General features: G+C 43.6%; 1 protein-coding gene across 1 annotated transcript in view; it reads right to left on the bottom strand.

Moving 5' to 3' along the window:
* The window catches only part of itga9 (integrin, alpha 9), a 425,264-nt gene that overhangs the window by 347,196 nt on the left and 64,312 nt on the right, over positions 1-13,756 (bottom strand). The gene's annotated exons all lie outside the window — the stretch shown is intronic.

Here is a 13,756-nt window from a genome sequence, read left to right as displayed (position 1 = left end):
GGGCTGTCAGAGGCAGTGGTTAAGGCTAATACAATTACAGCACCTAATTTGTATTTGGACGGCTACTTGGATGGAAAAAGTCCACAGGATTATGTGCCTGATGCAGGTGAATGGGATTAGTATCATGGTCAGATGAGGTGGTTGAAAGGGCCCATTGCTGTATGGCACAATTCAGTGATCCTTTCGCACCCCCAGTTTCTGACATTAGAAGGTTTGTGTAAATGCATCAGCTGTGAAATTCACCAGCCAAATAAACTTTCAACCTATTAACTTTCAGCTGGGTAAACCACACAGGACAGACAGAAACAGAATCTTGATCTCAGCTGCTGTCTTTGAGAACTTAAGTGTTTCCCCTTCAACACACTTGCTGGTTCATTCTGTCTCCTCCACATCCAAAAGGCATGAAAGCAGATGAACTGGCGACCATGAATTTTGACAGAAGATCAAAAGGTAAAGGAGAATAACTTACCAGACCACAGTGGAGTAAGATAAAGGGGAAATGGGACTCGTGAGATTACACACAAGCCAGGTGGTGCAAATGGCCATGTTCTGTGTTATTACCCATCATCTGTTATGGAAGATAGATGCTTAGCATAGGAGTGCCCAAATTCTGCTTCAAACTAGGCTATATGCAATGTTCAGCCACATCTATCCCCAACTGTTGATGTAAATAAATATGGTGTTGTGATTAGCATATATCCACCAAAGATGTAAACTGACTAAAAAGATCCCTGCTTCAAACTTTGAGCACATTTACTGGGTGAACAAGTAATCCTTGGGGACCTGCAAGGCTGTGTCTTTATTGCTTTGCTGCATGCTCAGTGGGGAGGGGGGGGGGGGGGCGCTGATGCTTTTTTTTTGCTGGGGGGGGATCGTTGTTTTGCTGCTGCTTACGTGTGGAAGGGGGAGCTGAGGGGGCTTTGGGGCTCTAACCTTTAACTGTCAATCATTCTTTGGGGCAGTCCTCTGTTTTCATGGATGTTTGCGAAGATAAAGAATTTCAGGATATAAATTGTATACATTTCTCTGAAATTAAATGTACCTTGTGTACAATGTCCTGTGTATGTTACTAAAAAGGGCTTCTTTGGTTTGTTACGAGTAGAAATGTTTCTTTGTCTGTTAAATGTTTCTCTCGCCGTTGTTTCGCTTTAGAATGGCTGATATGGTAATTGTATTCATTTGTTAATCAATGGGGAATGTTATTGTGTTTTGTGAGGCTGGGAACTTGGGGGAGGGGTTGCGCGGGCTTGGGGGTGAAGGGAGTCGGGAGGGAGACGCCGAGGAAGGAGGACGTGTGCTCGGAAGACCACCGGGGAGTCCGAGGTGGAAGACGTGGAAGTCGGGAGGGCAAGCGACGAGGAGTCGAATGGTTCGCTGGTTGAGCTCCAACGAGTGCACTAAACTGACTGAACTTTGATAAGTTGGCGCCTTTTGTTTTTTTCTTGTGTGTATATATATATTGTATTGCCTAATACTCTTTTAATTTTAGTAAACTCTTTAAAGTGTATTTCATACCGGTATTTGTTGTGGGTTTGATACTGTTGGCGGGTGCGAGGCATAAACGCGATTCTCACAGCACCTGCGTGTACGGGAGGTGGGTTGGTATGTGGCTGGATCTCCTTTTCCCCTAGACATATACCAGCCTTTGTGGGTAAGTGTTACATTTGGAAACTTTGAAACATTTACATGGAGTGCTGCCACAAGAAAGCAACATCCATCATCAAGACACCCCACCATCCAGGGCATGCTCTCTTCTCACCATCAGGCAGGAGGTACAGAAGCTTAGGGCCTACACTACCAGACTCAGGAATAGTTATTATCCTACAACCCACAGGCTCTGAACTACAACCTACAGGCTCACTTTCAGGGACTCTTTACAACTCATTATTTCTTTTTATTGGCACATTGCACATTGGTTGTCAGTCTTTGTTTATGTAGTTTTATTTTATTAAACTCTATCGTAATTCTTGTTATTTTTAAGTGCCTGCAAAAAAAACCCAGAATCTCTAGATGGTATATGGTACAATGATAGTACATTTTTAGGCGACTTTGGCTCTAGCCCATAAATTAAAATAGAACAAAAATCTAATATACTGAATATCAATGATTTGGGTGAGGGAACCAAATGTAATAGGTTTCCTGACATGATGAAATGAGTGAGGAGGAGAATGCAATTTAGACAAGTTGAACGACTGGGCAAATGCACAGTAGAAACAAACAATGTGGAGTAATTTTTTTTAAATGGAAACAGAATGGCAAAGTACTACTTAAGGGCTGTGGACTGGGAAAAACACAGGATGTATCTGGTTAAATCAGGTCTGACAAGAAAATGGCAAGTTGATCTTCACCCCATGAGGCTTCGAGTTCAGCAACAAAATGCCTTGCTACTATTTTTCAGAACTTGGGCAAGATGGCACTTCAAGTATCACGTGCTGCTTTAATCTCCTTACCAAAGAAAATACACACTTGCCAAAGGGGAAATACTACAAAGGTTCACCAAAATGACTCCTGGGATGGTAGGACTGTCCTATGAACAGAGATTGGGATACACCTATACCCAGAGATGTTTCAAACTTACAAGATTATGACAGGGCTTGACAGGCCAGATACAGATTGGATACTTTCCTTGACTGAGGTTTATGGAACCAGCAATCACAGTCTCAAGATAAAGGGCAAGCCACAAGAGGAGTAATTTCTCAGAAGGTGATGAAACTGTGTAATTCTCCACCACAAAGAACTGTTGAAGCCAGCTTGCTGAATACAGGCAACCCCTGCACAACAGCCATTCCACTTACAGAATTCATATAACATTGCCCAAACTTTTAAGATAGAAAATACAACTTGCTATTAGGAATTTATATGGGGGAAAGAAAGCAAATAAATAAACAGTAAACATTCTTTCAACCTATATTACGTTTTAGCACTCACCTGAGATAACAATGCAACTTTGCGTAACAAGTCACATGATAAATCACTAAGCTATAGAGGCATCAGAGGAAAATTATTTAGCGCTGTTACCACCACTAATGTGCAAAATTAACACAGTACATTTTGACAATGGGGTCTCCAGCTTGCTGAATATTCCAGTTCGCTGAATATTCCAGTTCAGCATGGATACTGTTCAGCTGTAATGATGGTTTCACTAAGGTTGCTCAACATATCTGAGCCATGTGACTGGGTCAGAACAAACTCCGTCTACAGAACTGAAGAGGCATTTAGCAGAAGCAAAGGCACCACCCTGATATCATCATCAGTCAAAGCAGGTAACATCTCTGATATTCCACTTCTCAAGTAGATGGATGCATGCGAATCCCTTTAACATAATCAAGCTGCCTTTACAAAGACTACTTCCTCCCATATTTTACAGCGTCTTTCAGGATGTCCATGAGGAAGGCTTTGCAAGTTCACTTTTAAGCTATGTGTCTTACACCAGGTTCTGGTGCAGAGGTCAATCCAGGATGAAACAGCCATTTCATTCTCATTGTTTGTTCAGTTACTTATTGAGAAACAGTGCTGAACAAGACCTTTAGGCCCTTCAACCATGCCACCCAGCAACCCCCCAACTTAACCCTAGCCAGATCACGAGGCAATTCAGAAAGACCAATTAACCTACCAACCGGTACCTCTTTGAACTGTGGGAGGAAACCAGAGCAGAGGAGAAAACCCATGTGGGCACGGGGAGAACGTACAAACTCCTTACAGGCAGCGGTGGGAATTAAACTGTCGTTTTGATGCAATTTATTTCAAACATTTACTGTGCAAAGTACAGAGATCAGCTTGACGGCCCAATTCGGCCATACACACCAAGATGCCTGTCTACTTGAAGCCCACTTACCTGCATTTGGTTTATGTCCCCGCCAAAACCCATCTTATCCATCCCGGTCATTCATATCCAATACTTACTTAGTTCTGATTACATAATTAGCAGGCTGCCTCAAATTTATAATGATTTTGAAAAAATTGGAATGATCTTGGTATCATTTGGAAGTCTAATTTATTTTTATTTTATTTATTGAGATACAGTGCAGAGTAGGCCGTTTCGGTCCTCTGCCCAGCAACCCCCGATTTAACCCTAGACTAATCATGGGACAATTTATAATGACCAATTAACTTACCAACCAGTAAGTTGTTGGACTGTGGGGGGAAACTGGAGCAACCAGAGGAAAATCACACAGTCACTAGGAGAACGTTCTAACTCCTTACAGGTAACGGCAGGAATTGAACCTGGGTCACTGGTACTGTAAAGCATTGCGCTAAGCACTATGCTACCACATCATCTTGTTCCCTACCTTTTTATTAAGCTTCTTATAATTAGTTTGATCACTTTTTGCTGTTCTTTATCTTACAAGTATTTTTGTGATTTTTCTGTAGGTGGACTCGTTGTTCAAGTGCTTTGACAAGTCGAGTCACTGACAACCAAATGGACAATTGCCCTTTCACTATATTTGCCCAATTTAAAATGGACAGAATTCCAATTTCAGTTTTACCCAAACTTAAGAGTCTAAGGAGTAGCACACACAAAATGCTGCAGGAACCCAGCAGGTCAGGCAGCATCTAAAGGAATGTGTACCATCGACATTTTCAGCTGAAACCCTCTGGCAGGACTGAGGAAAAAGGCTGAGGAGTACATTTAAAAGGTAGGAGGGACGACTGAGAGAAATTCAAGGTGATAGGTGAAACCTGGAGGGGAAGGGATGAAGTAAAGAGCTGGTAAGTTGACTGGTGAAAGAGACAGAAGGCCATGGAAGAAGAAAAGGGGGGGAAGAGCACCAGAGGGAGGCGATGGGTGGGCAAGAGAATGAAGTGAAAGAGGGAAAGGGGATGGGAAATGTCCAGACTTCAACACTCCTCTCCCCTATTCCAACCTCACTCCTTCCAAGCACTCGGCTCTCCAACAGTCCTAACCTCACCATCAAACCCACAGACAAGAGAGGTGCTATAGTAGTCTGGCATACTGACCTCTACCTTGCTGAGGCCCAGTACCAACTCTCACCAGACACCTCCTCTTAATTACCCCTTAACAGGACCCCACTAAGGAACACCAGGCCATTGTCTCCCACACCATCACCAACCTTATTGACTCTGGGGATCTCCCATCCACTGCCACCAACCTTACAGCTCCTGCACCCCAACCTCCCGTTTCTACCTCCTACCCAAGATCCACAAACCCACTTGTCCAGGCAGATCCATTGCTTCACCTTGTTCCTGCCCCACTGAACTCATATCAGCATACCTCGACTCTGTTTTATTCCCCCCACCCTGAGTTCAGTCCCTTCCTACCTATATCGTGACACCTCACACACGCTGGATCTTTTCAATGATTTCAAGTTCCCTGGCCCCCATCATCTTATTTTTATTATGGATGTCCAGTCCCAATACACCTCCATCCTCCACCAGGAAGGCTTCAAGATTCTCCATTTTTTTTCTGTACACCAGACCTAACCAGTTCCCCTCTACCAACACTCTCCTCCACCTGGCGGAAATGTCCTCACACTAAATAATTTCCCTTTTGGCTTCTCCCACTTCCTTCAAACAAAAGGGGTAGCGATGGGCACTTGCATGGATCCCAGCGATGCCTGCTGCTTTGTTGGCTATGTGGAACAGTCTACGTTCAAAGCCTACTCTGGTGACAGTCCCACATTTTCCTACGCTACATCAACAACTGCATGGCTGCTGCTTCCTGCACCCATGCTGAAGTCATCGACTTCATTCACTTTGCCTCCAGCTTCCACCCCGCCCTCAAATCTACCTGGTCCATTTCCAACATCTCTCTCCCCTTTCTCGATCTCTCTCTGACTCTATCTCTGGAGACAGCTTATCCACCAATGTCTATTATAAAGCCATGGACTCTCACAACAACCTGGAATATACCTCATTCCACTCTGCTATTTGTAAAAGTGCCATCCCTTTTTCTCAATTCCTCCAGCTCCACCACATTTGCCACCAACCTTACAGCTCCTGCCCCCCGACCTCCCGTTCAGGACTAACTGAAAGAAAAGATAGCAAGAGATTTGAAAGTAGGAGGGAGGGGGAAATCCAAAATGATGAGAAGACAGGAGGGGGTGGGGTGAAGCTAAGAGCTGGAAAGGTGATTGGCAAAAGGGATACAGAGCTGGAGAAGGGAAAGGATCATGGGATGGGAAGCCTAGGGAGAAAGAAATGGGTAGGAGAGCACCAAAGGGAGATGGAGAACAGGCAGAGAGATAAAAAAGGGAGGGGGTGGAAATAAATAAATCAAGGATGGGGAAAGAAGGGGAGGAGGGGCATTAACAGAAGTTAGAGAAATCAATGTTCATGCCATCAGGTTGGAGGCTACCGAGACAGAATACTAGGTGTTGTTCCTCCAACCTGAGTGTTGCTTCATCTTGACAGTAGAGGAGGCCATGGATAGATATTTCAGAATGGGAATGGGACGTGGAATTAAAATGTGTGGCCACTGGGAGATCCTGCCTTTTCTGGCTAACAGAGCGTAGGTGTTCAGCGAAACGGTCTCCCAGTCTGCATCGGGTCTCACCAATATATAAAAGGCCACACCGGGAGCACCGGACGCAGTATACCACACCAGCCGACTCACAGGTGAAGTGTCACCTCACCTGGAAGGACCGTCTGGGGCTCTGAATGGTGGTGAGGGAGGAAGTGTAAGGGCAGGTGTAGCACTTGTTCCGCTTACAAGGATAAGTGCCAGGAGGAAGATCTGTGAAAAGGGATTGGGGGGGGGGAACAAGTGGACAAGGGAGTCCCATAGGGAGCAATTCCTGCGGAAAGCAGGGGGGGGGGGGAGGGAAAGATGTGCTTGGTAGTGATAGGACTGTATTAACCTTATCTTAGAGAGGAAGCACTTGTGGAATTCAACTCAGATAAGAGTTACTTCTTGGGGAAGTTAAAACTAGGTCACCGTCAACATCAGGGCACTCTGGGGCACAATGACATAGCTTCCTGAAACTGGCAACACAGGCAGACATGGTGCTGAAGATAGTGTTTAATATGCTTACCTTCATTGGATGAAGTAGAGATCTGAGAGATTTTACAACTGTACAGAAGTTTGAGACACCACAGCTGAAATACTATGTGCAGATCCAGTCACCACATGATAGGAAGAATGTGGTTATGGTAGAGAAGGTGCAGAAGAGATTCTCAAGAATATTACTGGGACTGGATAGCTTGAAGTACATCAGACTGGAGAGGTTGGGACTACTGAGAAGGGGGATGAGTTGTGATGTGACACAGGTTTATAAACTCAGGCAAGGCATAGATTAGATGGATTGTCACAGTCTTTTACCCAGAGTGAGAAGCCTAAAACTGGAGGGCACAGTTTTAAGGTGAGAGGGAAAAGACTTAAAGAAAATCTGACGGCATGTTTTTCCATACTGAGGGTAGTGGCTCCATATGACAAGCTGCCAGACAAAGTAGTATAGACAGATACAATTACAATGTTAAAAATATGTTCATGGAGTTTCAAACAGTTTTGGAGGTACAAAGTCAAATACAAGCAAATGATACTGACTCCAGGAAGGCGCCTTGGCTGACATGGACGAGTTTATCTGAAGGATCCATCTCCTTGCTATAACTCTGTAATGTTCAATGTAGTTCCTTCATGGCATACTGCAATAAACAGCCTAATATCTTGCAGAACAAAAATTACCTTCCATGGAAGATCTAAATACAGTACATATTATGTCCACGATCTCTGTTACATCAATGCATTGGAAACCGTACGGAGCAGGCTTGCAAGATGATACTAAAATGGGAAGATTGTCCTGAGGAAAAGTTGGACAGTCTAGTCTTATATCTGGTGAATTTAGATGAATGAAAGAGGACTCCACATAGGGGAATTGGTCAAAAAGGTTCAGTTGCTCAGCATTCAGGATGAAGTAGTAAATTGGATTAGACATTGGCTTTGTGGGAGAAGCCAGAGAGTGGTAGTAGATAGCTGCACCTCCGACTGAAGGCCTGTGACTAGTGGAGTGCTACAGGGACTGATGCTGATGTTCGTCATCTATATCAAAGATCTGGATGATAACATGGTTAACTGGATCAGCAAATTTGCTGAAGACACTAAGTCTCGGGGTGTAGTGGGCAGCGAGGAAGGTGATCATACCTTGCTGAGGGATCTGGACCAGCTGGAAAGTGGTCTGAAGATGACAGATGGAATTTATGCAGACAAGTGCAAGGTTTTGCACTTCAGTAGGGCCAACCACTATAGGTCTTACACTGTGAAAGGCAGGACATCGGGGAGTGCGGTAGAATAAAGGGTTACGGGAATACAGGTCCATAATTCATTGAAAATGCTGACACAGGTAAATAGGGTCCTATTGAAAGCTTTTGGCACATTGGCCTTCATTAGTCAAATAACTGAGTGCAGGAGATGATATGTCAGGTTGAAGTTGTACATGACATTGGTGTGGCCTAATTTGGGGTATTGTGTGCAGTTTTGGTCACCTACCTACAGAAAAGATGTAAATAAGGTTGAAAGAATACAGAGAAAATTTAAAAGGATATTGCCAGGTCTGGAGAACCAGTTATGAGATAAGATTGAATAGTTTAGAACTTTATTCCTTGAAATGTAGAAGATTGAAAGGAGATTTGATGGAGATATACAAAACTATGAGAGGTATAGATAGGGTAAATGCAAACAGGCTTTTTCCACTGAGGGTGGGTGGGACTACAACCAGAGGCCATGGGCCAAGGGTAAAAGGTAAAAAGTTTAAGGGGAACATGAGGGGAAACTTCTTCAATCAGAAGGTCATGAGAGTGTAGAATAAGCTGCCCGCACAAGAGGTGCATGAAAGTGCAATTTCAACATTTAAGAGAAGTTTGGATAGGTACACAGATAGAAAGGGTAATAGAGCACTACAGGTCCCAGTGTGGGTCATAAAAACACAGAAACATAGAAAACCTACAGCACAATCACCTCTCATCCTCTGTCGCTCCAAGGAGAAAAAGCCGAGTTCATTCAACCTATTCTCATAAGGCATGCTCCCAATCCAGGCAACATCCCTGTAAATCTCCTCCACACGCTTTCTGTGGTTTCCACATCCTTGTTGTAGTGAGATGATTAGAACTGAGCAGAGTACTCCAAGTAGGGTCTGACCAGGGTCCTATACAGCTGCAACATTACCTCTCGGCTCTTAAACTGAACACCACAATTGATGAAGGACAATGCACTGTATGCTTTCTTAACCATAGAGTCAACCTGTGTAACAACTTTGAGCATCCTATGGATACGGACCCAAAGATCCCTCTGATCCTCTTGCCATTAATATAACCATAACCACAATTACAGCACGGAAACAGGCCATCTCGCCCTTTCTAGTCTGTGCCGAACGCTTACTCTCACCTAGTCCCACTGGCCCACACTCAGCCCATAACCCTCCATTCCTTTCCTGTCCATATACCTATCCAATTTTACTTTAAATGACAATATCGAACCTGCCTCTACCACTTCTACTGGAAGCTCATTCCACACAGCTACCACTCTCTGAGTAAAGAAATTCCCCCTCCTGTTACCCTTAAACTTTTGCCCCCTCTCAACTCATGTCCTCTTGTTTGAATCTCCCCAACTCTCAAAGGAAAAAGCCTATCCACGTCAACTCTATCCCCCTCATAATCTTAAATACCTCTATCAAGTCCCCCTTCAACCTACTACACTCCAAAAAATAAAGACCTAACTTGTTCAACCTTTCCCTGTAACTTAGGCACTGTAACATTCTAGTAAATCTCCTCTGCACTCTCTCTATTTTGTTGACATTTTTCCTATAATTCAGTGACCAGAACTGTACACAATACTCCAAATTCGGCCTTACTAATTCCTTGTACAATTTTAACATTTCATCGCAACTCCTATACTCACTGCTCTGATTTATAAAGGCCAGCATACCAAAAGCTTTCTTCACCACCCTATCCACATGAGATTCCACCTTCAGGGAACTATGCACCATTATTCCTAGATCACTCTGTTCTACTGCATTCTTCAATGCCCTACCATTTACCATGTATGTTCTATTTGGATTATTCTTACCAAAATGTAGCACCTTACACTTATCAGCATTAAACTCCATCTGCCATCATTCAGCCCACTCTTCTAACTGGCCTAAATCTCTCTGCAAGCTTTGAAAACCTACTTCATTATCCACAACACCGCCTACCTTAGTATCATCTGCATACTTACTAATCCAATTTATCACCCCAGCATCCAGATCATTAATGTATATGACAAACAACATTGGACCCAATACAGATCCCTGAGGCACACCACTAGTCACCGGCCTCCAACCTGACACAACAGTTATCCACCACTACTCTCTGGCAGCTCCCATCCAGCCACTTTACTACATTTTACTACTTCAATATTAACACCTAACGATTGAACCTTCCTAACTAACCTTCCGTGCAGAAATTTGTCAAAGGCCTTACTGAAGTCCATATAGACAACATCCACTGCTTTACCCTCATCAACTTTCCTCGTAACCTCTTCAAAAAATTCAATAAGATTTGTCAAACATGACCTTCCACGCACAAATCTATGCTGACCATTCCTAATCAGACCCTGTCTATCCAGATAATAATATATACCACCTCTAAGAATAATTTCCATTAATTTACCCACCACTGACATCAAATTGACAGGCCTATAATTGCTAGGTTTACTCTTAGAACACTTTTTAAACAATGGATAATACTATATTCTGCCATCATACTTGACCTACCAAAATGAACCACCTCACACTTATCTGGGTTGAACTCCACCTGCTACTTATCAGCCTAGTCTTGCATCCTATCAATGTCCCACTGTGACCTCTGACAGCCCTCTATACCATGCACAATACCCCCCAACCTTTGTGTGATCAGCAAATTTACTAACCCATCCCTCCACTTCTTCATCCGGGTCGTTTATAAAAATCATGAAGGGGTCCCAGAACAGATCCCTGAGGCACACCACTGGTCACCAACCTCAATGCAGAATATGACCCGTCTACAACTACTCTTTACCTTCTGTGGGCAAGCCAGTTCTGGATCCACAAAACAATGTTCCCTTGTGTACTAAAAAGGGCTTCTTTGGTTTGTTACGAGTAGGAATGTTTCTTTGTCTGTTAAATGTTTCTCTCGCCGTTGTTTCGCTTTAGAATGGCTGATATGGTAATTGTATTCATTTGTTAATCAATGGGGAATGTTATTGTGTTTTGTGAGGCTGGGAACTTGGGGGAGGGGTTGCGCGGGCTTGGGGGTGAAGGGAGTCGGCAGGAGAGACGGACAAGGAAGGTGGACGGGCGCTGGACGGCTCGTAGGACCACTGCGACTGGCACTAGACGGCTCGTAAGACCACCGGGTGGTCTCAGGGGTGACGACGTGGCTGTCGGATGATTCGTTGATTGAGCTCCTACGATGTGCACTACACTGACTGAACTTTGATAAGTTGGCGCCTTTTGTTTTTTTCTTTCCTTTGTATTGCCTAATACTTCTTTAGTTAATGTTAGTAAATTCTATAAAGTGTATGTCATAACGGTATTTGGTGTGAAGTTGATACGGTGAGCGGCGCGAGGCATAAACTCGATTCTCACAGCACCTGCGTGTACGGGAGGTGGGGTTGGTGAGTGGCTGGATCTCCTTTTCCCCTAGACATATACCAGCCTGTTGGGTAAGTGTTACACTTGGATTCCATACTTTCTTACTTTCTCAATAAGCCTTGCTGAAATCCATATACACTACATCTACTGCTCTACCTTCATCAATGTGTTTAGTCACATTCTCAAAAGATTCAATCAGGCTCATAAGGCATGACCAGCCTTTGACAAAGCCATGCTGACTATTCCTAATCATATTATGCCTCTCCAAATGTTCATAAATCCTGTCTCTCAGGACCTTCTCCATCAACTTACCAACCACTGAAAAAAGACTCACTGGTCTATAATGTCCTGGGCTATCTCTACTCCCTTTCTTGAATAAGGGAACAACATCTGCAACCCTCCAGTCCTCCGGAACATCTTCCCCATTAGTGATGCAAAGATCATCGCCAGAGGCTCAGCAATCTCCTCCTTTGCCTCCCACAGTAGCCTGGAGTACATCTCTTCCGGTCTCGGAGACTTATCCAACTGATGATACAAATATTGGAGGTGTAGTGAACAGTGAGGAAGGTTTTCAAAGCTTGCAGAGGGATCTGGACCAGCTGGAAAAATGGGCTGAAAAATGGCAGATGGAGTTTAATATAGACAAGTGTGAGGTATTGCACTTTGGAAGGACAAACCAAGGTAGAACATACAAGGTAAATGGTAGGACACTGAGGAGTGCAGTAGAACAGAGAGATCTGGGAATACAGATACAAAATTCCCTAAAAGTGGCATCACAGAGTAGGCATCATAGGGTAGTAAAGAGAGCTTTTTGTACAGTGGCCTTTATAAATCAACGTATTGAGTATAAGAGTTGGAATGTTATGTTGAGGTTGTATAAGGCATTGGTGAGGCCGAATTTGGAGTATTGTGTGCAGGTTTAGTCACCGAATTACAGGAAGGATATTAATAAGGTTGAAAGAGTGCAGAGCAGGTTTACAAGGATGTTGCTGGGACTTGAGAAACTGAGTTACAGAGAAAGGTTGAATAGGTTAGGACCTTATTCCCTGGAGCGTAGAAGAATGAGGGGAGACTTGATAGAGGTGTATAAAATTATGATGGGTATAGATAGAGTGAATGCAAGCAGGCTTTTTCCACTGAGGCTAGGGGAGAAAAAAAAAAGAGGACATGGGTTAAGGGTGAATGGGGAAAAGTTTAAAGGGAAATTTGGGGGGGGCTTCTTCACACAGAGAGTGGTGGGAGTGTGGAATGAGCAGCCAGATGAAGTGGTAAATGCAGGCTCACTTTTAACATTTAAGAAAAACTTGGACAGGTATATGGATGAGAGGTGTATGGAGGGATATGGGCCAGGTGCAGGTCAGTGGGACTAGGGAGGAAAATGGTTCGGCACAGTCAAGAAGGGCCAAAAGGCCTATTTCTGTGCTGTAAAGTTCTATCGTTCTATGATGCTTTCCAAAAACTGCAGATCCTCTTTCTTAATATCTATATGCTCAAGCTTTTCAGTCCACTGTAAGTCATCCCTACAATTGCCAAGATCATTTTCCGTAGTGAACACTGAAGCAAAGTATTCATTAAGTACCGGTACCTCTGCAATCTCCTCTGGTTCCATACACACTTTTCCACTGTCACACTTGATTGGTCCTATTCTCTCACGTCTTATCCTCTTGCCCTTCCTTCCTGCTAGCCTTATAATCTTCTAGATCTCTATCATTACATAGTTTTCTGAACCTTTCATAAGCCCTTCTTTTCTCCTTGACCAGATTTACAACAGCCTTTGTACACCACGGTTCCAGTACCCTACCATCCTTTCCCTGTCTCATTGGAACGTAGCTATGCAGAACTCGAAGGGATTGAAGGGTGTAAACAGTTTAAATGATTCAGCATGGAGTATATAGCATAAAAGGGCCTGTTTGTGTACTACACTGTTGTATGACTCCATATTTCTAGGTTGCTTGGCAAGACAAACGTAACAAGGTTTCCCTTTGAACTAAGGTTGTTGAAAACAAGGGTTGCCTATTTAAGGATTGCAATTCATTGGCAATCAGACCAGCCATAATCATGTTTAAAGCTAGAGGTGGATTGAGTGACTAAATGGACAACTCCTGTCCATATTTTGTATAACCCTACGTGGCACTTTCAATGCAGCACAGTTCACTTATTAAGATTGCAACACGTACACGTAGAAAAAAAAT

This window comes from Hemitrygon akajei, chromosome 1, assembly GCF_048418815.1.
Source record: "Hemitrygon akajei chromosome 1, sHemAka1.3, whole genome shotgun sequence".
Taxonomy (NCBI): Eukaryota; Metazoa; Chordata; class Chondrichthyes; order Myliobatiformes; family Dasyatidae; genus Hemitrygon; species Hemitrygon akajei.
The sequence above is the reverse complement of the archived record's forward strand: the minus strand, read 5'-3'. Positions and strand labels throughout refer to the sequence as shown.